The 25,803-nt window shown below is 40.3% G+C and overlaps 1 pseudogene; it reads left to right on the forward strand.

The window, feature by feature from the left end:
* Positions 1–2,561: 2,561 nt before the first annotated feature.
* LOC101343150 (dual specificity protein phosphatase 18-like) lies at positions 2,562–23,572 on the forward strand (annotated as a pseudogene).
* The last annotated feature ends 2,231 nt before the right edge of the window (positions 23,573–25,803 follow it).

The following is a 25,803-nucleotide window of genomic DNA, read 5'->3' on the forward strand; positions in this document are numbered from 1 at the left end:
TCCTTTGTGGGTGGGTCTTAGGGTTTGATGAAGTTACTGCTGAGACAGTGACTGTAAGACACTGCAATGTTGGGTAACAGTAAAAATTTTGTCAATCAGCAAGATATCCAAGAAGACAGTCTACTTGATTATTTTTTCTGTGGGTTGATCTTTTATTTTAGTGTTGTATAGACACATCTTGAGCAACCAATTAATTTAAGTCAGTTGTGTCTAAAAGCAGTCAGTTCAGTGGAAAAAAAATCAATTGAATCTGACATTTGACAACATAAAGTACAAAAAATTCTGATTGACTCTTGCTTCCACTTTTGGCATTGGTGTGGCAGAGCTAGTGAGTCTTGGCTAGCTTTAGCTATTAAAATACCTAGAAAGATAAAGGGAGAAAATGCAGAACAGGATTTCAAATTCTCATGGACTATAGACTTTCTGGAGCCATCGAGGCTGGATGAACCCTCTGTAACTATTGCCCTGAGATAACCTTTAAACCTTAAACAAAAAATAGCCTCTGAAGTCTTCTCAAAATCAAACAATAATTTAGCTTAACTAGTAAAAAAGTCTGCCTTGAGCATTATGCTCTTTAAGATCTATCTATATGGGATTAAATTGACAACAGCAACTTGAAAGATTAGACAGAAACTTTAGGTGACAGTGGGTTTATGTTAATGGGGAAGGAATGACTCAGAAAAGGAGGGTGAGAATTGTTGCACAACTCAAAGAATGTAATCAGTGTCACTGAACTGTACATGTAGAAACTTGAATTGGCGTATGTTTTTGCTCTGTATATTCTCAACAGCAACAACAAAATAAATAAAATTAAAAAATAAAAATGAAATATCTAGATAGAGCAAAATTTTCCATTTGGGGGATAACATTGTATTTATTAACTCTAATTTAGACATCTACCCCATTAGTTGTTATTAAAAATTTCTAGATCATTTCTCTGTTATGGTCTTTTGTACGTATTTTATTATACTAGAGGAAAGCAAACACAGAATTCAGGATATATAAGGAACTGTGAACTAGTGACATTTGGCATTCTCTGGTTGCCCATCTGGTTAATCAATCTCAGAAATATATGCTTTAGAGACCAATTTGCTCAGCCTTCCAATGTTCACTGTGATCTTATTCCAGTTCCTAATTAACGGGCCAATTTTAGTCATACTGTAAAGGAGCAGAGCCTACCAGAGAAGCCTTTAGTCAAGGCAGCTAAGCAAGCTCCCAGAGCTGCTGAGTGTCTACATTTTGCATGTGACACCCAGGCAGGGGTCAGGGCCGGAGAGATGAGTCCTCCGGCCTCTTGCACCACAGATTTCAAAGTTCTGTGACACCCAAAAGAAGCATTCATTTTCCAAACTTGATTTCATTAATGGCAGACATTTTTGGAGTTTGCTATTATTTTTTAGGGCAAAACTCGCATAAATATTCCTTTGGAATTTAGTCAAATATTTATCACTTTAGCTCAGAGATGGAGTTGTTGGCAGCTGTAAATATTTCTGACATTAGGCCTTGAATGGTGTCTTAGGCTGGGTTCTCTAGAGAAGCAAAACCAGTAAAGTGTATAAATATATATAGAGAGAGAGATTATATCGAGGAAACAGCTCACGCGATTGTAGAGGCTAGAACGTCCCAAGTCCTTGGATCAGGGTAGAGGCCTCTCCCAAGTCACACAGCTGCAGAAACCGGCAAGCCCAAGATGGAAGGTCGGAGAGCAGGGCTCCCACTCACAGGCTGTGCAGATCGATGAATCCCAGGTTTGGCAGATAAGCTGACAGCTCAAGTCCCAAGAACCGGAGATGAGACAACAGGAAGCAGCCACAGGATCCAGAGAGAGCAAAAAGCCAGAACGTCTGCTTATACACAGATGCGGGCCACACCTCCAAAGAGACTCCCTTTCATCTGATTGGTTACTCACAGTATAGTCAGTCGTCGGAGGGATTACATTAAAACAGGGAGAATCATGGCCCAGCCAAGTTGACATACAATCTGAACCGTCACAAATGGTTTCCCCACAAGGTCACAGTAGCTGGGTCCGCAGGTTTACTCATCATTCCTTTTGGAGCGGAGCGTTACGCAAAGCTCATTGGGCGGTTATGGGGCTGACGGTGCGATGGTTTGCTGATGCCAGCAGGCTGAACTGGAAACTAAAACTACCAGTTTAAAATCATCAGGAGGTCAACAGTCATACAGAGGATGAAGCAGATTCCTGAGAAGATCCCTTCTTCAAAATAAATAAATAAAACAAAAATGATTTACTTTGTTCGTGGAGAAAACACATTTCTCTCCTGTTCTTGATTTTCCAGTGACTCATCAGTTGTAAAAAAATTAGACAATGTTGGCATTTTTTATTTTCCTATGATTGATTGGATAAAAAGAGTTTTGCTTTGCTTTAGGCCTTGACAGACTCCTTAGCTTAATGAAAGGTGCTGTCAGTGATTAATTGGCTGAAATACCACACTTGACAGAAAAGGCTGAAGCATTTGCTCGCGCCTCTATGGTTTTCCCTGATAAGTATGAGCGGCTTTATCTGGTTTTCCAATAAATAATTTGCCTCCATTGAAATGACAATGATAATGGAGTGTCCTGAATGCTTTGTGAATGCCCTGCTCATCATGAATTGCCCAGGTAATTGCAACAGTTCTTTGCGTTGTGTGAGCTAGAGTCATCAGGCCAACAAGTGCTTTGCAAAACGGAAATTTGCTAATATAATTTGACTGGGAAGTTGGAAAGCAGATGATAAATAGTGAAGAGATCTCTTTCCTTTAAGTACCCTGAAACCATTGCACGTTATGTCCTGAGAATTCATTTGAGCTTAGTTTTGAAGTGAACCAGAAAATCAGCTTTATCTCTTTTTCATTATTTTGATGATTTCATCTAGCAGTTGCAAGCTGATGCCGTATATGCCAAAATTGTTCTGCAAGCCTCTTTTCCTTAGCCTTTATGTTGTTGTCTTACAAAGTTGCCATTTACTGTCATCTCGCTTTTCTTATAGCAGAATAAACAGCAAAATGCAATTATGTCTCATAAATATTTTTCTGTCAAAAGTGGAAAAGTAAAATCCAGACAAAAAAATGTCATGGCTTTTCCAGAAAAATCAAAGAACACTTTTTTTTTTTTAAATGACATTGAAGAGTAGACTACATGCAAAGGGTGTCTATGTCAAAAGAATAAACTTAAACCACCATTATATAACAAGCCTTGTCCATTTGTTAACATTTTTTAATGTTAACATTTTCTACCTTGACCTGTAAGTCATTTTGGTTTGAGAACACTATTTTTAACAGGAGTGGAATTTTCCCTTGATGTTCTGGGCTTTTTTCCCATTCATTTCTCTCTCTTCAGAAGAAAATACCAAAAAACAAAAACCCAAACCCGTTGCCGTTGAGTCAATTCCGACTCATAGCAACCCTATAGGACAGAGTAGAACCACCCCATAGAGTTTCCAAAGAATGCCTGGTGGATTCGAACGGCTGACCTTTTTGTTAGCAGCCATAGCTCTCAACCACTACGCCACCAGGGTTTCCCTCAGTAGAAAACAGTCATTCAAAAAGTCTCAATTTATTACGTGTCCAAAGGTTCTGAAATGGCTTCTTAAAGTACTGGTTCTCAGCCTGAGCTGAACATTGGAATCACCTGAGGAGCTTTTTTTAAAAAAAGTGCTAATACGTGGGTCTCATCTCGGAAGATTCTGGTTTCGTTGATCTTTAAAAGCTTGCCAGGAGATTCCTAATTGTGAACTAAGTTGAGAGCCGCTACTTTTTGGCCATGGTTGCTTCATTCTTATATTGCTGTCTAGCCTCTCCTCCTGTGCATAGTTTATTATTTTTTAAATGTTCTTCCTTGATGAATATAATATGTGATTTTTCATAATTATAAGACAAGTAGAACAGTGACTTTAGTTTCGTCATACACATAAATAGAATTTTTGGCTGACCTATCGGGTTTCAAACATTTTTCCACCTCTTGCAGTTATTCTTATGATATATTTCTTTTTATCATTTCTGATGTTGTAGGAGATCATATCATAATTAGCTAGCACCTACATTTCAGTTCAAGTGTTGCTGAAGACCTGAGAGAAACAGGAATGGGGAAAGAACAAAAACTACTGTAATTAGAGAGAAATATGATACGTACAGTTTGTGAGAAATGTTAAGGGGTAAGAGGGTGAGAGTGAGAGAGTATTTGACACAAACCCTTGGAATACTATTCCAGTTTAACCATGCAAAGCCCCCAAAAGAAATATACATTAACAGAATAAAATGGTAGAACAAAGGAACATTCTTTACTATGCTCTGGCTCTGGCCCTAAAACCTACTGTAGAACTTTAATGGTCTATACTGAGCCATATGGAGAACTTACTATTTGCCCATCCTAAGGGCAGTCCTGTCCTGAGGTTTAGAATCAAAACAGGTTATGTGTCTATTTCACTGGTTGCTCATTGGAATTAACTGGAATTAAAAAAAATATACTGTTGCTTGGGTTCCCCTCTCCCCTGTCACCAGAGATACTGGCAAAACTGGTATAGGGTATGGCCTGGGCAACAGAATTTTTAAAACCTGACAAGGTGAACTCTAATGTGTAGTCAAGGATAGACTGACCACTGACTGGTCTATTCTGCTTCCTTCCCATTAAGCACATCTCTGAGTCTCAGATCTATCTGTTCCAATGACAAGATCCAGAGCACCCCAGCAATAATGAATAAAAGAAGAAGCCACAAGAAACTCTCAGAAAGGAACCACCTCCAGGTTCACCTCTCCTCACCAGATGGGATGAAGTGGATGAAGTAGGTCTAAAAAAGAGAAGTGGGGGGAGGTGGGGATGGTAAGAGTAAAACAGAAATGGACAGATGTTTTCCCCTGAAGAGAGAAGGCCCAGTTCTTGTCTTCTTCTCCAGCTTCAAGGTATTAAGGGAGTCAAAAGAGAGACAATATGCACATGATCTTTAGCTCCATTGAAAAACGCACATCTCAGGACAGTGGTCAACCAATCCAGGGACAAACTCCTCATCCTCGGGTGTAGAATGAGACATGAAGGCCAGGAATATATCAGAGGCCTGATCCCATTTTCCTGGGGCCATTGACTCAGTCCCTGTCTCTGCACCCACGACCACAAGATGGGCAGTTCAGTCCCTTAAGGCTTTTATGAATGCCTCTGATGTTGCTCCAGAAGGCTTCTTGATGTTAATGCCAAGGCCAGTCTATACATTACCTGAGGAGCCATCCTCTGTTTTTTTAAAAAAATTTATTGTAGTAAAAAATATAGGACAACACAATAGCAAAACGATGGAAACAACCTAAGTGTCCATCAACAGATGAATGGATAAACAAACTATGGTACATACACACAATGGAGTACTATGCAACGAGAAAGAACAATGATGAATCTGTGAATCATCTCATAACATGGATGAAACTGGAGGACATTATGCTGAGTGAAATAAGTCAATCACAAAAGGACAAATATTGTATGAGACCTCTATTGTAAAAACCCATGAAAAAGTTCACACACAAAAGGTGACAACCTTGGTTGGTTACCAGGGATGCGAGGGGTGTGGGGGAAATACTAAATAGGCAATAGATAAGTGGTATCTTGGGTGAAGGGTGAGACAGTACACAATACTGGGGAAACCAGCACAACTTGTACAAGAAAAGGTCACAGAAGCTCCATAGACACATCCAAACTCCCTGAGGGACTGAATTGCAGGGCGGAGGGCTGTGGGAACCATGGTCTCGGGGAACATCTAGCTCAATTGGCATAACAGTTTATAAAGGCAATGTTCTACATTCTACCTTGGTGAGTAGTGTCTGAGGTCTTAAAAGCCTGTGAGCAGCCATCTAAGATACTCCACTGGTCTCATCCCTTCGGGAGCAAGGGAGTGTGAAGAGAACAGGATACAAGGGAAAGATTAGTCCGAAGGACTAATTGTCCACAGCTACCAAGGCCTCCACCAGATCGAGTCCAGTACAGCTAGATGGTGCCCGGCTACCACCACTGACTGCTCTGACTGGGATCACAACAGAGGATTCTGGACAGAGCTGGAGAAGGATGCAGAACAAAATTCTAACTCACAAAAAAAAGATCAGATTTACTAGCCTAAAGAAGACTGGAGAAACCCTGAGAGTATGGCCCCCAGACACCCTTTTAGCTCGGTGCTGAAGTCACTTCTGAGGTTCACCGTTTAGCCTGGGAGTGGACAGCCCCATAAAACCAAATGGGACTAATGAGGCACAGCAGTCCAGGGACAAGGACTAGAAGGCAGAAGGGGACAGGAAAGCTGGTGATAGGGAACCCAAGGTTGAGTAAGGATAGTGTTGATGTGTTGTGAGGTTATGAACCATTGTCATAGGGCAACATGCGTACTAACTGTTTAATGAGAAACTATTTTGTTCTGTAAACCTTCATCTAAAGTGAGAATAGCAGCACAATTGGAAGAGCGTAGTAAATATCACTGAACTGTGCATGTAGAAATTTTTGAAATGGTGTCTCTTTGGCTATGTATATTTTTACCAAAAAAAAAAAAAAAAAATGTCAAGAAGGGAGAGGGTTGACATGTCATGGGGTTGTTAACCAATGTCATCAAACAATATGTGTACTACTGTTTCATGAGAAACTATTTGTTCTGTAAACCTTCACCTCAAGTACAATAAAAAAAAAAATTAAGAAAAAAAATACATGACATAATATTTGCCATTTTAACTATACAATTCAGTGACATTAATTACATTCATCATGCTGTGCTTCCATCACCACTATCCATTTCCAAACATTTTTCATCACCCCAATCAGAAACTCTGTATCCTTCAGCAATAACTCCCATTACCCAGCCCCTGGTAACCAATAATAAACTTTGTCTCTATGCATTTGCCTATTCTAGATATTTCATATAAGTGGGACCATACAATATTTGTCCTTTTGTGTCTGACTTATTTCACTTAGCATAATGTTTTAAAAGTTCATTCATGTCCTAGCATGCATCAGAACTTCAATTCTCTTTATGACTGAATAATATTCCACTACGTGGATATACTGGAACCCTGGTGGCATAGTGGTTAAGAGCATGGCTGCTAACCAAAACGTCGGCAGTTCAAATCCATCAGCCGCTCATTGGAAACCCTATGGGGTGGTTCTACTCTGTCCTATAGGGTCGCTATCAGTCGGAATCGACTCGATGACAACAGGTTTGATTGTTTTTGGTTTATATGGATATACTACATTTTGTTTATCTATTCATCTGTTGATGGACACGTGGATTGTTTCTTTTGGCCTCTATTTCTGACTTAAATTTTGCTGAACTGTATTTTATTTTATCCTTGTCAAGTCTATAGTTCCTGGAATCAAGTTGTCTAGGTTTAGTATCCTAGAGTCACTTATTAATACAATTGTTGACCTTAGTAAAATGCTTAGTCTTTCTGAACCTCCATTTCTTCATCTGTAAAATAATTGTACCTATTCCGTAAGGTCGTCATGAGGAATCCATGTGATAGCTCTGTACAATGTCAAGCACATAGTAAAAACTCAGAGCTTGATGTTCTTCATCCTCCTGCCTTATCCCTTCAACTCAGCTCACCTAACAGTGTTTTATTATTTGTACTAGAATAAAGCCAGAAAAAAAAACAGTAATAATACTATCTAACATTTATTGAGCAATTGTTATGTGCTAGACACTTTTTTGACATTATTTAACTCAATTCTCACATTAACACGGTGAGATGGTTGGTCTCTCATTTTACAGGTGAGAAACCTGAGGCTCAGAGATTGTCTTAATTACTGCTAGAACAGAAATACCACAAGTGGATGGCTTTAACAAACAAATTAATTTTCTCACAGTCTAGGAGCCTAGAAGTCTGAATTCAAGGGTGTTGGCTCTAGGGGAAGACTTTCTCCTGGCTCTGGGGGAAAGTCCTTGTCTCTTCAGCTGCTGTTTCCTGGTTCCCTGGAGATCTCCATGTGGCTTGGCATCTATCTTCCCTCATCTCTGCTTGCTCAATCTGCTCCTTCTATAGTTTGAAAGAGATTGACTCAAAATATACTCAACACTAATCCTGCCTCATTAACATAACAAAGACACAACCCATTTCCCAATGGGTTTATAACAACAGGCGGGTTCATAACAACAGGCGGGTTTATAACCACAGGAGGGTTTATAACCACAGGCGTAGAGGTCGGGATTTACAATACAAATTTTTGGTCGACCTAATTCAATCCATAACAAAGACATTAAGTGACTTGCTAAAATCACAGGCTAATAAACGTTGAATCTAGGATTTTAATCCAGGTTTATCTACCTTATAATGCTATAACATGATAAAGCTAAATTTTAGCAATATAAATTTCCTTATCAAGTCGATCTTTTGTTTCATAAGAAAAATTAAAATCATAATCAAGTGAATCTCTTTTTCTTTTGTTGCCACAGAAACGTTAATGTCCCCAAATATACACAAACACAACTCAATTTCACCATTTTTTTCTTGGTTGGCTCTTTCTCTATCAGTGATGGCTTATTTGGAATCTGGATTTCTTCAACAGCTGCTGTATACTGGGCTGCCTTACCCTGTAACTGAAGTTGCTCCATCAGTACCATCAAATACTTAAAAAATTGGATTAATTTAATTCCAACTTCCTCTTGTGTCTTATGGTTTCAAAGTTTCAAGAATACACCCACAATACATAAAATTGTATAATGAAATATTCCAGTAGAATTTCCCATGACAAAATATTAGTTGGAACTTAACATACAGTGTATTCTAGATTTACATTTTTGATATATGCCACAGACTGTTGTTAGATGCCATCAAGTTGGTTCTGACTCATAGCGACCCTAAGTAGAGCAGAACGAAACACTGCCCTGTCCTGGGCCATCCTCACAATCTTTGCTATGCTTGAGCTCATAATCGCAGCCACTGTGTCAATCCATCTCATTGAGGCTCTTCCTCTCTTTAGCTGACCCTCCGCTTTACCAAGCATAATGTCCTTCTTCAGGGACTGGTCCCTCTTGATAACTGTCCAACGTGAGACAAAGTCTTGCCATCCTTGCTTCTAAGGATTAACAACTTGCAATATGCAGATGACACAACCTTGCTTGCTGAAAGTGAAAAGGACTTGGAGCACTTACTGATGAAGATCAAAGACTACAGCCTTCAGTATGGATTACACCTCAACATAAAAAAAAAACAAAAATCCTCACAACTGGACCAATAAGCAACATCATGATAAATGGAGGAAATATTGAAGTTGTCAAGGATTTCATTTTACTTGGACCCACTATCAGTGACCTGGAAGCAACAGTCAAGAAATCAAATGACGTAGTGTACTGGGCCAATCTGCTGCAAAAGACCTCTTTAAAGTGTTAAAAAGGAATGATGTCACTTTAAGGACTAAGGTGTGCCTAACCCAAGCCATGGTATTTTCAGTCACCTCATATGGATGGGAAAACTGGACAATGAATAAGGAAGACTGAAGAAGAATCGATTCCTTTGAATTATGGTGTTGGTCAAGAATATTGAATACACCTTGGTCTGCCAGAAGAAGCCGTAGACTATGACAGAGATTTATCTGGAAGAAGTTGAATGATAAACAGAAGAGAGCAAAAAATAAACACTTCTTGGTTCCAGCATTGCCAGACAATCAATCTATGCCAGTTTTCCAGAACTGAGGACCTGTGAATGTACAACTCAGTTAGAAGGAATCTCACATCAGGAGGTTAATTTTGACACAATAGTCCTGTACCCCGGGGGAAAATCTGCTACCATGACAAATTGTCTTCTTTCCAAGTGTGGTGTCTAAAACTCTCCTGTCTTTTTGCCAAATGTAACAATCTGTTATAGTGGCATTGCCCTTCCCTGGGCCTTTCCTGAGGTCTCTTTCTTCCTTTTGATGTTCATTTTGTTTGTTTAAAACCTCTACCTTTTTTTCCATCAGCCTTTGGCCTCCTACATTCTATTTAGGCTTCTGTTGCTGAGTTAAGTATGGGCTCTGAGATACAGCTCTTCTCTCTTGTAGCAGTGTACATTTATAGCCAGTACTTCCCTAAGAATAATTCACAATCTCTGTTTCTAATTTCTTTTCTTTTTAAAATTTTGTTGTGGTAAAAATACATATATATATATAAAACAAAAAAATTTTCCAGAAACTGATCTAAAATGTGAATTAGCAAAAAAAAAAAAAAAACAAAAAAAAAACCAATATCAGTTTTCATGTCAAAACCAAAATCAAAGCATATACGAATCTGAGCTTAGATGAAGCAACATGCGCCCTAATACCAAATAAAAGACGCTTTTGGATGTACTCTTACAATTCAAACAATATCAACACAAAATTAAAATGTTTTTTCTTATTCTGTAATATTTGACACAAAGCAAAGATCAAGATTATCAGATAGGGCAATTAATACTTTGTCTGCTTTAAAATTTCATTTTAAGAATGATAACTTCAAATGATTAAATATGTGTGGTACTTTCTTTCAATTGTCAAGGATTTTACTTAACATTTATTTCGGGTTAGTGTTTCCTTCTAATATTCTTTATTGTCAACTGTCAATATCAGATAGAAATAACTCATACATGTTATTGAAATATATCATCTTGTCACAATATGTTGGCTCATAATAATAATTCATGCACTTACTATTTTGTCCTTATTTTTACAGAAACCTTTGACAATTTTAGTGTAACCTTATCACAAAAAACAAACCAACAACAATAACAACAACAAAACCCGATTCACTGTTTATTATTATGGTCACTTATTATTATTTAAAAACATGTAAATGAAATGTTAAGAAAAATAAAAAATAGCTTATGATTTGGGGAATTCTGATTTCTCATTACTGAATCCTGAAGCTGAGTATCTGTTGGGGATTTGAGACTCAGCTTTGCTGGGTCTGTGTTTCTGTTAGGCAACCATTTTCTGGAGCTGATCTCAGCTGCCCTCTTTAGACAGGGCAAGGGCCCTCTTGTCACACTGTCAAGTTGAACTGTCTAATTTAGCCATGTTTCTTTCTTTTTGTTGTTGCTTTTTTTGTTTGTTTGTTTTTTGCTATATTTCTTGCCTAGCTCCTCTGAGTACTGGAGTTTGCAGCTCCTCCCCAGGATCAGCACTCTTTACCCTGCAACCCAAGCTCCTTAGATTAAGACCTTACTGTCTCATTAGGGTCCTATTTAGAGGCGTACATAGTTTGTGCCTCCTCTAACGTTCCTTGTGTCTTTTCACCACCCCTGGCTCCTTAAGGCTGTTCATTCTTGTGTCCACTCCAGGGGGTTGTGCTCTGCTGAAATGGCTTCTCTTCTCTGAGCCTCTTTTGACTAAAGGGACAAACTACTTCACACCAGAGCGTTAATATCAAACCAAAAAACCAAGCGCACTGCTGGTGAGTCCCTTCCGACTCGTAGCGACCCCATAGGATGGAGTAGAACTGCCCCAGAGGGTTTCCAAGGCTGTAAATCTTTACGGAAGCAGACCATCACAGCTTTCTCCCGAGGACAGGGGAGTTTTGAACTGCCAACCTTTAGGTTAAAAGCCGAGCACTTTAACCACTGTGCCACTTGGGCTTCTTACAGCAATAATTCCCACCCCAAAACTCACTGCCTTTGAGTTGATTCAGACTCATAGCAACCCTATAAGACAGAGTAGAACTGCCCCATCGGGTTTCGAAGGCTTTAATCTTTGGAAGCTGACTGCCACATCTTTCTCCCCCGTGTGGCTGCTGGATTCGAACCGCCAACCTTTGGTTAGCAGTTGAGCCCTGCACCACCAGTGCTCCAAGCATAAACACAGTGGATATTAATGCCTTGGCTACACATTAGAAACAGTTGGGTAGCTTTTCAAAATTATCCATGCTGAGCCCCCACCCCAAACAATTAAGTCAAAATCTGCGGAGGTGGAGCTCAAGCACCAGTAGTTTAAAAAGCCTCCCAGATGACTCTCATGTGTAGCTGGGGTTTAGAACCGCTATGTTGTGGCTCAAGTAGTCCCATGAAGTACATTTGAATATGATTCGAGACTCTCAACATCTATTTCCACAGAAGGACTTTGGGTTGGACTTTCAGTTTTTCAGGAGAGGCATTTGTAAGTTGAGGGAATGGGGTCGGGATGGAGGATGGAGACTTCCTTGATCCACATCAATCAGCGTGTATAGCAGCGAAATGTTTGGTGGGGAAGTTGGTGCTTGCTGTTGGCTCCTCTATTCTGTCATGGGATGAAGAAGAGCACAGGAAAGCAGCAACTGGCCAAGTAAGGGATGAAGTTAGCTGTGGTAGGGACATCTTTCCTAGAGCCATTTCCTGTTCCAAAGACAGCGGGGTTATGTTGCATATGTTGCACTTCCTTGCACATATATGTGTCCCTGTAAAGATGGATTCTGTTTGTTTCTGACCTTTAGCCATATCTAGGGAGACTTCCAGAGATGGACAACTTCCTAAATCCTTGACATACCTCACCAATTACATCCATAACCAGCATCTATGAAATGTGACTCTGTTGAGATCTGGCTAATTCTTGGGAAAAACCACCATCTATCAAGTGAAGACACATACTCATGATCGGAGAGTGACCACTCATGTCTCCTGTAGGGAGTTACTCTTGTTTCTGTTAACATTGCTGGAATTACTTGTTTTACGTGCTTCTGCTCAGGTTGGGTTGTGAGCTCTACTTTCAAAAATATCTACTTACATATCATTCATCTCTTCTACCAGAATGTAAGCTTAATGAAGATGAGAACATGTTTGTCTTGTTCCCCATTGAATCCCTAGCACTTAGCATACTGTCACTGCGTGGCTGTTGTTGTCGTTAGGCGCAGTCGAGTAGGTTACCCACTGCCTGGTAGGCACTCACAAGTACGATGAACACATGATTAAGGTTTTGGAGTTGGCTTGCTTGTTCCTTCTACAAATCAAAAAAATCAGTTCCAGAAGTAAAATTGCTCAACCACCCATTTTCTCTCATTCCTATTTAGTTAATTACATTTGAAGCGTCTTTGTTTATTCCTCTACAAAGCTGCTTCCTTTGTCCCTGAGAAGGATTTTTCTAACATGTTTTATTTTAATTGTACATCTAAGCAACCAAACCTCATCAGCCTCCCCTTGTTTCATTCAAGGTTTTGTGATCCTTCCATGTATAATTCATGCTGGTGTTTTGTAGGCTGTTGTCAGCTAAAAGCTGAAATCTAAAGTACTCGGATCAAGAATCCCGTAAAGAATATTATCACAGACTAGCAGTGACCATGAGTTCATATACCGTGAAAGTAATTTCATACCTTCTTCTCTATTTGGTTGAGATGTAAAAACAAGATTACTTCTCCTCCTTCCCTCGCCTCCTCAGTACTATGAACTTTTTTTCAATCAGAAACGAATCCCATTTTAATGGAGACCGTGAATCAGAATATTCAATGGCCTGCCCATCACTGATTGGGCTTCTTGAATTTTCTAAGATGGTGAGTTGTGATGCCATAAACTCTATCTCAGTGGAATATTCCATGCAGTATTCAGGATGTCTGCTTTCTTCCCCTCTTGATTTCTTTGAATAAATACATTAAAAAAAAACACGTATCACATTTTATCCCTGTCTTGCTAGTGGAACTAGAGGGGCAGACTGTTTCATTGGTTCTCTTCAGTTTACCAGTTGTTGTAATTGAGTTACCCTTTTGCTAATTGCTTTCATCCTAATACATCTCCAATGAAGAGTGCCAATGGCCGGTTAGTTATTCACCTAAGAATTTGTTATATCACTTCTGATTAACATTAACAGCAAAAAGAAAAAAAAAAAAAAGTGGCTTGATGAGATTGTGACTGTTGATGAGGTGCAAACACTTCAGGGAGTGAACCAATGCATATAAATTGAGATGTCACTTACCAGTGAATTAATCTTTATAAACAGCTTTATAACTCCATGAGCCTCAGGATGAAATCGGCAATTTCACTTATTGTATGATGCTGTGTGATGGGCTATGTAATACAAAATATTAATACCTAATAAGATTCTGCCTTAGGGTGGGGCCTTATTCGGATTTAATGCAGTTATTTACCCTTCTTGTATATGGCATTTATTAAACACCAGTTTAAGCCTACTTAACTGGAACCGGGAGCCTTGGTGGTGCAGTGGTTAAGAGCTCGGCTGCTAACCAAAAGGTCAGCAGTTCGAATCCACTAGCTGCTCCTTGGAAACCCTATAGGGCAGTTCTACTCTGTCCTATAGGGTCACTATGAGCTGGAATTGACTCGACGGCAACGGGTTTGGTTTTTTTTTTTTTAAACCGTGAACCAAGTCATAGCTTTAAAAACTGACATAAAATTGGAAACTTCTAATGAGTTTTAAAATACCTATTCTGAATCTCCATTCATTCTGTTTTTCAGGAGAGAAGTTGCCTTAAGGAGCTAAAGTCACTCTCTTGGGTCTTCTTATAAAATTCCTTATTTCTGTGCTTTTCGGGTACCCCCTGCCCCAGGAAAACAAAGAACAGAGACAGAAAGCTCGTTCATATTCAGAATGTTAATGCTTTGTTTCTTTGGGTGAGACTCCTTGGGAAAAGCTTTCAAAGTGCATTTTAATGGAAAATATGCTTAATCTTCACCAAACAATTCCAACTCTATGATAATTCCCTGGCTCTGTGCATCAACTGGAGATGGAAAATGTACTTGAGTGACAGGGGCTGCTGAAAATTGGTTGGTAAATTTCAACATAGAGTTCTTTTGTGGAAAATAGAATGAGCATGACTATAAACTTGACAGTCTAAAATTTGTTTGAAATGTCTTTGCTGGTGGCATTATCTCAACCATGATTGGAAAAATAAGTTAACTTTTTTCTAACTTTTCCCATAAAAAGAAATGTGCTTAGTGCGTGCTTCTGTAGCAGATAAGTTTCCATTGGCCCCTGTAGTAGACTGAATAATGACCCTCAAAAAGATCCAGGTCGCAATTCCTGCAACCTGCGAATGTTACCTCATGGCAAAAGAGATTTTTGCAAATGTGTTTAAATAAAGAATCTTGAGATAGGGAGATTATACTGGATTGTCCAGGTGGTCCATCAATGTAATCATAAATGTCCTTAGGTGAGGGAGGGAGAGGGGGATTTTACAACAGAAAAGGACATAGGAAGATGGAGCAAAGAGAGATTTGACACAAGAAGAAGGCAGTGTGACGATGGACGCAGACAGAGATTTGAAGATGCTACACAGCTAACTGTGAAGATGAAAGAAGGCGCCGTGAGCCACGAATGCAGCTCTAGAAGCTGGAAAAGGCAAGGACACGGATTCTCCCCTTGATCCTCTAGAGGGAGTGTGGACCTGCTGACACCTTGGCTTTGGCCCATTGAAACTGATTTTGGACTTCTGGCCCTTTCCAAGTTACCGTTTTGTTATTCTTCCTGATTCTCAGGTCTCCTCCAGATCTCCTGGTTCTGAAAGAGGGATGTAAGGAGTAGAGGTGTAGATGGGGACTTCCTCTAGACGAGGGATGTGCTAACCTGGGCCATATTCTTCTACCAATAAGTAGCTTTGGGTAAGATATTTAACTTTTCTGAATTTCATTTTTCTAACCTGAAAAATGGGTTAGAATTACATGCCCTGCCTACCTCATAATATCTTCGCAGCCTCAAATGGGATTATTATTGTTAGGTACCATTGAGTTGCTCTGACTCATGGTGACCTTATGTACAACGGAACGGGATGTTGCCTGGTTCTCACAACCACCAGCATGTTCTAGTCTGCCGTTGTGGCTATTGTGCCAATCCATCTCACTGAGGGTCTCCCTTGCCCTCACTGGCCCTCTACTTCACCAAACGTGATGTCCTCCTCTAGCTATTGATCTCTCCTGATGAAGTGTGCAAAGCAAGCGAGTTGGACAATATTCTCTTGTGACCCATAAGGATTTCCTTGGCTAATTTTTAGAAGTAGATTGTTAGGCTTTTCTTCCTAGTTTGTCTTAGTCTGAAAAATCTGTTGAACCTGTCTACCATGGGTGACCATGCTGGTATTTGAAATACAGGTGGCATAGCTACTAGCATCATAGCAACATGCAAGTCACTACAATATGACAAAATGACCAATGAGATAGAGAGGTCTTTTAAAATGTAACGCAGAGCTCTTCCCCTAACGTCATTAGATGGTGCTGAGTAGAGTAGGCGTCTGTTGGTGAGCCTTTGGCCTAGAGTGGGATGTTAGGGACAAAGTGGGGTGAGAAGGTTGTCCAAGTGGGTAGAAGGTGGTGATAGCTCAGCATGGGATGTTGGAACCTGAATGAGGAGAGACATGTGACTTTGCAGGTGTGGGGGTGGTGAAAGTGGAATTGGGAAAGGGGTAATATTTAAAGGGATGGATCAATGTAATAAGGATGACTTCTATTAATGTCACCCAAATTTCCATCACCCAGAAAGTTTCCTCATGCACCTTCCCAGTTGTTCCCTGTCCTCACTCTGCAGAGGCAGCAACTTTTTTGATTGTTTCCACCATATGTTAGTTCTACCTAATTTAGAAATTTACTTAAATTTCTAAAATATGAATTATGAGCTCTTTCTTTAAGGCTTCTTTCAATCAGCCTAATGTTTGTGAAACTCATCCATGTTGTGTTTATCATTAATTTGTCCATTTTTATTGCTAAGTAGTATTCCATTTTATGAATATTTGTCCTTTTGTGTCTAACTTACTTCACTCAGTGTGATGTTTTCAAGATTCATTCAATTTGTACTATGTATCAGTACTTCGTTTATTTTTGTGGCTGAATAATATTTCATTGTATGGATATATCACATTTTGTTTATCCATTCATCAGTTGATGGACATTTGGATTGTTTCTACTTTTTGACTATTGTGAATAATGCTGCTACAAACATTTGTGTACAAGTTTTTGTGTGGAGGTATGTTTTTATTTCTCTTGAATATATACCTAGAGTTGCTGGATCATATGGCAACTCTATGTTCAACTTTTTGAGGAACTGGTACAGTGTTTTCCAAAGTGGCTATGCTATTTTACATTCCCACTAGCAGTGTATGAGGGTTCCCATTTTTCCACATCTGGAGAAGAAAATGATCAAAAACTAGCAACGGCATTCTCTACAGAATGATCTTTTTATAAGACTTAATTCTTTTGGACATGCTTCTAGAAGAGTCTTAATTATAATAATTTAAAGTCCTCCATCCACAAAAAAAAAAAAAAAACAAAAAAAAACTACTAAGGCAAGCATGTAAAATCAATCACAAAGGCCCTTACCACAATGCTTTTAAGGTGAGAACACATGGAAAAATTTTCAATACTTTCTCTTTACCGGCTCTTTAAGCTAGTTTGAATCGTCATTACAGGGTTTCGGAGTCTCTGGAAAGAACTGGCTTGCATTAAACCATCTCGACGGCAGGGTTTGTGCTGCATCAGCTGTGACAGCCTGCCAGACCTGCTCTCTCTGTACAGAACGCTGTTGCTAGCTTTTTGATCGTCATTTCCTTCTCAAAGTATTTTCCTCCTCTGAATAAACAAAAGGAAATTTTTACGGTTGATCTTTTTGGCATGCTTGTATTTTGAATATGATGTTGACCATGTCATTGAAATATGATTTCCTTAGAGTGATTATCTTTGGGTCTACATGTTGAACCTAGAGATGCCTGTCTGATGATTTAGGTCTGGTCATTTTGCCTTTTTTGTTTTTTTGGTAATCCTGCATGTTGTAGCCAAAAAGCATAGAAAACAATTGTTCATTTTCACAGCAGATTTCTCGCTTTTGAATATTGCCTTCCACTGAAATTTCAGGAACAAAATGATCCACTTTTCTCTCTTTGTATTTTGTAAAAATAATGAAATTATCCCTTTTCTCTTTACACGTTCAACTTTTCTTGTCTTATCTAGAATTTATCTTGTGGAAATAGATATCAGTGCTTTTCCCTTAGGTAAAATTCAGAATATTCTTCATTATTTTGAGGGATAAGGAAGAAAAATATGAAGGGATATATATATATATATATATATATATCAGTGAGACTTGAGATCACTATGAGCAATTGCTATGTGTGGGTAAAGCTAACGGTAGCCTTCCCAAGGGCAACAGGTAAGTTTGTCCCATTTAATGCCAACAGATCTATTGTATTTTATACTGTATTACATGCAAAGGTGTGTATATACATGTGCATTTATATTTTAGAGTACAATTTGATCATTTGTTCTTAGCATCCTCTCTTTTCCTAGAGTTAAACTTTTTTCTGCAGAAGACAGTTCTGCCCATTCAGTACCTTCTGAAAACAGTAAAAATAACTTAGAGGAATAGCTAATTGTGGTCTTCTAGCCAAAGTCCTTTTGGATGTAAGGGACAGAAACCTAGTCTAGCTTATTCAAATAAATGGGGGAGAGACTGACAAAAGGAAACAGAAATGAAATACATATAAGTGGGTATTTCATACAAATTCTGACTGAGGACTTTTATGCCATCAGTTACCGAGGCTGCTACTCTTCCCACATCTCTCTCACCCTTTCTTGGACCACAAGGTCTTAAAGTATCTACTTTTTTACTTATTTATCTTTTTATTGTACTTTAGATGAAGGTTTACAGAACAAATAGTTTCTCATTGAACAGTTAGTACACATATTGTTTTATGACAATGGCTAACAACCCCATGACATGTCAATACTGTCCCTTCTCAACCTTGGATTCCCTATTACCAGTTTTCCTGTCCCCTCCTGCCTTCTAGTCCTTGTCCCTGGACTGCTGTGCCCCATTAGTCTCGTTTTGTTTTATGGGCCTGTCTAATCTTTGGCTGAATGGTGAACCTTGGGAGTGACTTCATTACTGAGCTAAAAGGGTGTCCAGGGGCCGTACTCTCGGGGTTTCTCCAGTCTCCCTCAGGCCAGTAAGTCTGGTCTTTTTTTGTGAGTTAGAATTTTGTTCTACATTTTTCTCCAGCTCTGTCTAGGACCCTCTGTTGTGATCCCTATCAGAGCAGTCAGTGGTTATAGCCGGGCACCATCTAGTAGTACTGGACTCAGTCTGGTGGAGGCCATGGTAGTTGTGATCCATTAGTCCTTTGGACTAATCTTTCCCTTGTATCTTGTTTTCTTCATTCTCCGTTGTTCCCGAAGGAGTGAGACCAGTGGAGTATCTTAGATGGCTGCTCACAGGCTTTTAAGACCCCAGACACTACTCATCAAGGTAGAATATAGAACATTTTCTTTATCAACTATGTTATGCCAGTTGAGCTAGATGTTCCCTGAGACCATGGTCCCCACAGTCCTCCGCCCAGCAATTCAGTCCCTCAGGGAGTTTGGATGTGTCTATGGAGCTTATGTGACTTTTCCTTGTACAAGTTGTGCTGGCTTCCCTAGTATTGTGTACTGTTTAAGTATCTACTTTTTTGTTCCATCTTTCTTTTCTGAATATTGGCATCCTCTATTTACACATTTGTCTACACCAAAATGGCAAGCTCAGTCAGAGTCCACATGACCTTTAGTTCAGTTACATTCTACCCCCTGGGTACAATTGGCATATCTCTTAACTTAAATTCTTGAGGTCGTATTTTGATTGGGTGCTGGCTAGACAATGGATTGTCTGGTCTTGAACCAAGTGTCCGCTACTGAGCTAATCAATCATAACAGCCCTATGATACATGACATATTTACTTTAGACTTTCTTTTAGGAATGTGGGCAGGGCAGTCACATTTACAGACAAGAAGTAATAGGAACTGTGACAGGCTAAGGAAGTAAAGGATTTTGAAAACCAGTCTTTTGACAGACATCAAGTCATTCTTCTTGTTTAATCTATGAATAAAGTCAGCTGTATATAGAAAAATATCTTGTATCTTTAATCCAGTTTGACTAATTCATATTTTAAGATCTTTCAGTTTTATTAAAAGCAATTGTCTAGGACTCTCTTGCTTTTACCACCAATTCTATTCCCTGTTTACTTTCCTCCTGGCCCTCACATTTTTTTTTTTTTTTTCTCATATAGATACCACTACAGCCTCTTAGGCTGGAAAACAGATCTCTTGGCCTTGTTGGATACTTGGCATCTCTCAGCACTACTCCCTCTTTTCGCTTCCAGCGCCTTGGGTAGGTTATCTTCTTTAACTCAGATTTTTAGATCCAAACCCCAGTACTAGATTATTTGGTGAGTGTTTGGGCTCCCTTTGAATGCTTAGTTTACTTATGTAATTCTCTAATATCTTTTTAAAGAAATGGAAGGGAACTTTTTACTGGCAGACAAGTTAGCTTCTTAAAACTTTGTTGATTATGTTTAGAAAGTAGGAGATATATTCTGAAATGAGTGAAAACTAAATCAGCACTGAGACAGAGAGGAAGCAAATAGAATTATTATGATGAAAAATCTAGGTCAGCAAAAACTTGTTGGAAGGGCATTTTAACCAGGAGGGCATCTTTTCAGGCTAAAGACGTCAGTTAATTGCATGTATAAATTTCTCATGTTCCAATTTTTGACATTTTTTCTTGGCTACTTCTGTGGCCCGTGTAAGACTCTTATTTGAGGTGCAGAGAAATCACTCTCTTGAAAATTAGATTTCAGGCTTCTTGATGGATTCACCATTGGTATTTCCATCTAAGGAGGAATTAATAATCAATCTGAATCTCTTAACAGCAATATAAAAGTGCTGATGGTCTTCCTTTCCTGCCCAAGATCTATACCCAGTACAGGATATTGTGTCACATCCTAATGCCAGCATGCTGAACACTTAGGCAGTTTGTATAAGCCCAAATGGATCATTTTACCAGCCTTCAAAGTCAGAGTTATGAGCCAAATAGCTTAAGGATGTTTCAGCCTTCAACCATCTTGCATAAAATGATTTAAACTGGATTCAGATGGCAAAATTTAGGTACTGATGTGGACAATGATAAGATGTCCTCTATATTCCTTGGGTTGTCTTTTTCTGCCTGTGCTCAAGGAACTTGGCTAGAACAAAGTGGGTGGGGCATGAGGAAGAACACGAAGTTAAATTGCTATGTCACTTCTGGAGAGCCATTTGAACTCTTTGGAGTTTCATTTCCTAAGTAAAATGAAAGGGTGGGTGGGATTAAAAGTTCCTAGCTCTGGCAGTGGGAGGCTTGGGTGTACTGTGATTGGTTGAGAAGTATGTCACATGTAATTTGTTAGAAATTACATTTAAGGTAATGAGGCTTAGGAAATAATTTTGTTTTCTAAGAGTGAATTCAAGACGGTTCCTATAACATTGTCCCTCTTAGTTGCTTGCATTAAAGTATGCTTTCATGGGTAAAAGAAGATGGTGGAGACAACAGCTACTGGGCCAGAAATTGGATAACCTGTGTACATCCTAAGCGTGTGTATGGGGGAGGGTGAGACACAGTGGGCCGGGTGGTTACTGCAGTGCTAAAAGGCAAACATTCTAAGGAGAAAGTGAGAGATGGGGATAATCAACAGTTATTTTTTTCCCTCTGGATAAGCGGGCACATTCTTTATTTAAGGGAGAAACAGAAGAAATTGTTTTTAGTTCCTCTGAGAATTTAAAAACAGATATAAGCTTGTAATGAAAAGGAATTTATAATCTAACCTGTCCGTTTTCAAGGAAGCAAGATTGCAGTTTCCTTTTACGACGAGAAAAAAAAAAAATGAAAAATTGAGAATTTTCCCTTTCATTGGCTCATCATTTTACCTCTGTGGGCCTCAGATGCCTCATTTGTAATGAAAAGAGTTTGGCTTAAGTTAACTCTAAAATTTTAGGAGTATAGTATTTGGGTTCTCCGTCAGAAATCTAGACATTCATATAATTTAAAAACCCAAGTTCTTGCTTTCATTTTCTGGTAACTCCAAAGAGGTTATTATTGCTTCACAGAGCCCTAACTGCTCTATAAATTTGTTTATTTTCACCATAGAAAATGGAAAATGAACATAATGGGAGCAATAGCTTAAAAAATATGGTCATTACCAACCTACATTCAAGAAATCTTCAAATCCTAGGGGTTGCAATAATATCTGTCAAAAGAGTAGATAATAATGAATTGGACTTTCTTTATTACTAAGTTGGGTCAAAGCACCTTATATTATCTTTTTAGGCACCAAGTAGAAATCTTTGGTTATTTAATTTTTAAAAGGTCAGAAATTTTCCTTTTAAAACTGCAAAGCAAACAACTATTTGGCCCTTCTGCTTTGCAGGTGGTTTTGGACACTACTTATATTGGGCAGAGAGAGAATGTAGGGAGCTGGCATCGCTTACCTAACCGTCCTTGGCTTTTCTAGACCTGGGTCTGGTGAATCATGAATCCCAAATTACTATCAGCAACATCAACAGCAAGTGGGAGACTATCCAGGCTCTTCAAGGTGGCTAGACCAATGTATTTTTTTTAGCATCTACTTTTATGGAGACACGGATGTCTCTTGAAAAATAAGTAAAACCTTCTAGGTAGTTGAGTACTTTATTTCCTCTGACTTCCCTATTGGTTTGGGAAGTCCTCCTTTGGCCTTTGTGGCTCAGCTCTTACACAGCTGTTAGTAATGTTGTTGCTCAAATGATCCCAGGCAATTGGGATACCTCAAAAGTTTTCTAAGAGAGGACATGCCCTTTAAGATCCTGTCCGATACCAAAAACTCCCACTTTCAATAATTTTTGTTCTGAATTTAATATCTACTATGGCAGAATAAATGGATTTTCTCCTGCTTGTGCTTAGCGAAGACAGTGAACAGCATTTCAAACTCCCTAAGAAATTTGAAGCGATTAATTTTATTTAAAGTGCTCAACAAAATTCAATGCAGGCGTCTTGACAAAGACTACCGCGGCCCGGCGTGATCACCGGGTGGTTAACCGGTGAGCCTAGGTGTTGAGCCGAGGCCGGGTTTCTTCGAAGACCTGGCACAGCCGATTCCTTCCTGCCATGGAAGCCAGAGCTACGGGCCGCTGGGAATTGTGGCCCCAAGGTCGTGACTCATCTTCTCACCCCTAGACTTCTACTCTGGGAGTGATTCTTGCCCAGACTTCACAGCGCGGCTGCTTCCTGAACAAGTCAGCCAAGTAGAAAAATGCTCCCCTCGCTCCTTGCAGATCTCAGATCCTCCGCCTCCGCGGTTGCGCCCCGCGTGCGTTCCCGGGTCAGTCCCGCAGCCCTCTGTCAATGGCCTCTCGGAGATCGCCAGCAACTGCACATCAGCAATGCTGTGGCTGCCAACAACAAGCTCATGCTGTCCAGCAACCTAATCACTACAGTTATCAACGTCTCTGTGGAGGTGGTGGACACCTTATTCGAGGACATCCAGTACGAGCAGATGCCTGCGGCCGAGGTCCCTACTTGCACCTCTATGACTTCGTTGAGCCCATTGCTGATCATGTCTGCAGCATGGAGAGGAAGGGTAAATCGCTGACCACGTCCACAGCATGGAGACGAAGCCACCCCCTGCCTTTGCCTGTGTCATGAAGTACCAGCCATGACACTATTGGACGCCCACACCTGGACCAAGTCGTGCGGGTGCAGCATTTGACCCAACAACGGTTTTTGGGAGTAGCTCATCCTTTACGAGTTCCAGCTGTTTGGCAAGAACATGGTGCACACGGCCAACTCCCGGATGGGTGTGATCCCGGACGTTTGTGAGAAGGAGGTTCATTTCATGATTCCACGGGGAGCGGTTAGACCAGCCCGGCATCCGGGTCAGAGGTGAAGATCTACCGTTAATCCGCCACGAAGAGTTGAACGCGAACGTTCTACTTTTGTTGATAAAACCGGTTGCTTTTACAAGGGCAAGGGAAAGGGAGGGTTGCTGCAGATTTTAACCTTGTAATCCGTATCTTTGCAGATTAAACTCACTAAATGTAAGACGTTGAAATAAGTTTCCCACCCTGTGAGTGGAAGGAGCCCTGGTGGTAATGGTTAAGCTCGGGTGCTAACCCAAAGGTCGATGGTTGAACCCACTAGTGGCACTGTTGGAGAAAGGAGCTGGCAATCTGCTCCCACAAGATTACAGCCTAGGAAACTATCTGGGGTAGTTCTACTCTGTCCTATAGGATCTCTATGAGTCAAATCAACTAGGGGCACCCAACAACAACAATCTGCTTGGGCCTGGCCACGGAGGAGGGAGAGGCAATTAGTGCCCAGCTCAGGTAGGTCTGCCAGCTTTGACGAACACATGTGGCAGGTCTGGAATCCTGCAGCCCTCCCTGAGGCCCACTAAACCCTGAGTGCTGAGCAAGTCGGCCAGAATCACACCTCATTCTTCAGACCCCAAAGCCAGGGCCTTAAGCATCATGGCACCCATTGCCTGTGCTTCTCAGAGTTAAGTGCCAACCTACTGGATAGGTGGCCTTCAAGAGGTGCTTCTGGAGCCTTGGGAGCTTCAGGCCTCTCCTGCTTCCACCTTTAACCACAGCAGCCCAACTCTTGTTTTCCAGATTGGGCTTGATGCATGAAATAGTTTTGGAAGAAAGCACTTCTCTATATTACATTAAAAAAAAATTTTTTTTTTTTTTAGAATTCTTCTAGATGGCAAAGTCTCAGGTGCCCTGGGCGATCCCCCACCAGCCTTTGATGAAACGTGATGTCAGTCCCCTTCTCCCAGGCACGTGCTGAGAGATAGCAGGCCTGATGTTAGGTCTCAGAGGTTCCTCTCATGGGCCTTGCTCAGAAAGCTGGAGTTTTGGGCTGGAGTCCAGCTCTGCCACCTCTGTTGTCTCCTCATGTGACCTGGGGCCTCTCAGAGGCTCAGTTGCCTCACCTGTCAAAGCAATGACAGCCCTTCTCTCACAGAGTGGTGGTGAGGGTTAAGTGATTCCTTAGCAGGGTCCCTAGCACACGGTACGTGCTTAGTGTAAATCGCAGCTCTTGTTATTAATGATACTCACCCCCATAATGGAGCCCTGGTGGCACAGTGGTTAAGCGTTTGGATGCTAACCAAAAGGTCAGCAGTTCAAATCCATTAGCCGCTCCTTGGAAACCCTATGGAGCAGTTCTCTTCTGTCCTACATGGTTGCTATGACTTGTAATTGACTCGATGGCAATGGGTTTTTTGGGTACCCCCATAACAGCATTTTCCCCATCTGTGCACAGCCCTTTATTGTTTACAAAGTGCTCTTCCAAAAAATCATCCTGTGTGGAAAAAAAAAGGTTTAAGATCCTTTCAGATCCTGTCTCAGGGGTGAATTAGATATATAGAAGCCTTTTCAGAGTTCCCATTGTATTTAATCCATATTCAATTAAGGAGTCATAAAACAAGGAACACAATTCCAGCTCCCCCAAAATGCCTTGTTTAAAATCACTGACTCATTAGAGCCTGTGCCGCGATCTGGCTAACTACTGAGATCCATGCAAACACTTGCCAAAGGTCTCACCAGTAAGCGTTAGGATCCAGGATTGTTCAAACTCCCCAGGTACCTGGCGATGTGGTTTAAGACCAGCTATTCCAATCCAGAGGTTTTCAGACAAACAAAAGCACAACTGACAAGAGTTGTGGGTCTAGGGTCCAGTGGAGGCTGCATGCCCTTTCCCTCCAAACCTACCCCCATGCTCACTTCCACGAAGAGAGTGCCCAGGGGTGTAATTTTGGTGGTTGGGGGTGGGGGAGAATGAAAATCACTACTCTAGACTGATCTTCTCATTTTACAGATGGAAAAACAGGCCACAGAGCACCAGGGCTGGTGTGGCAGAGCCCCACAAAGCAGCCTTTCTGACAGTAACCCAGTTGAAAAATTCTTTTAAAGTATATATATATATATACACACAAACGTATATATGAGTATATACATATATATGTGTGTGATTAAAAAATTCTAAATCTACATTGTAAAATTATCTTTCTTTTGAATGTATAGTTCTGTGAGTTTTGACACAGATATAGACTCATTTAACCACCACAATCAGGACACAGAGCAGTTTCATCACCCTGAAATATTCCCTCAT

This window comes from Trichechus manatus, unplaced genomic scaffold, assembly GCF_000243295.1.
Source record: "Trichechus manatus latirostris isolate Lorelei unplaced genomic scaffold, TriManLat1.0 scaffold00007, whole genome shotgun sequence".
Classification (NCBI taxonomy): Eukaryota; Metazoa; Chordata; class Mammalia; order Sirenia; family Trichechidae; genus Trichechus; species Trichechus manatus.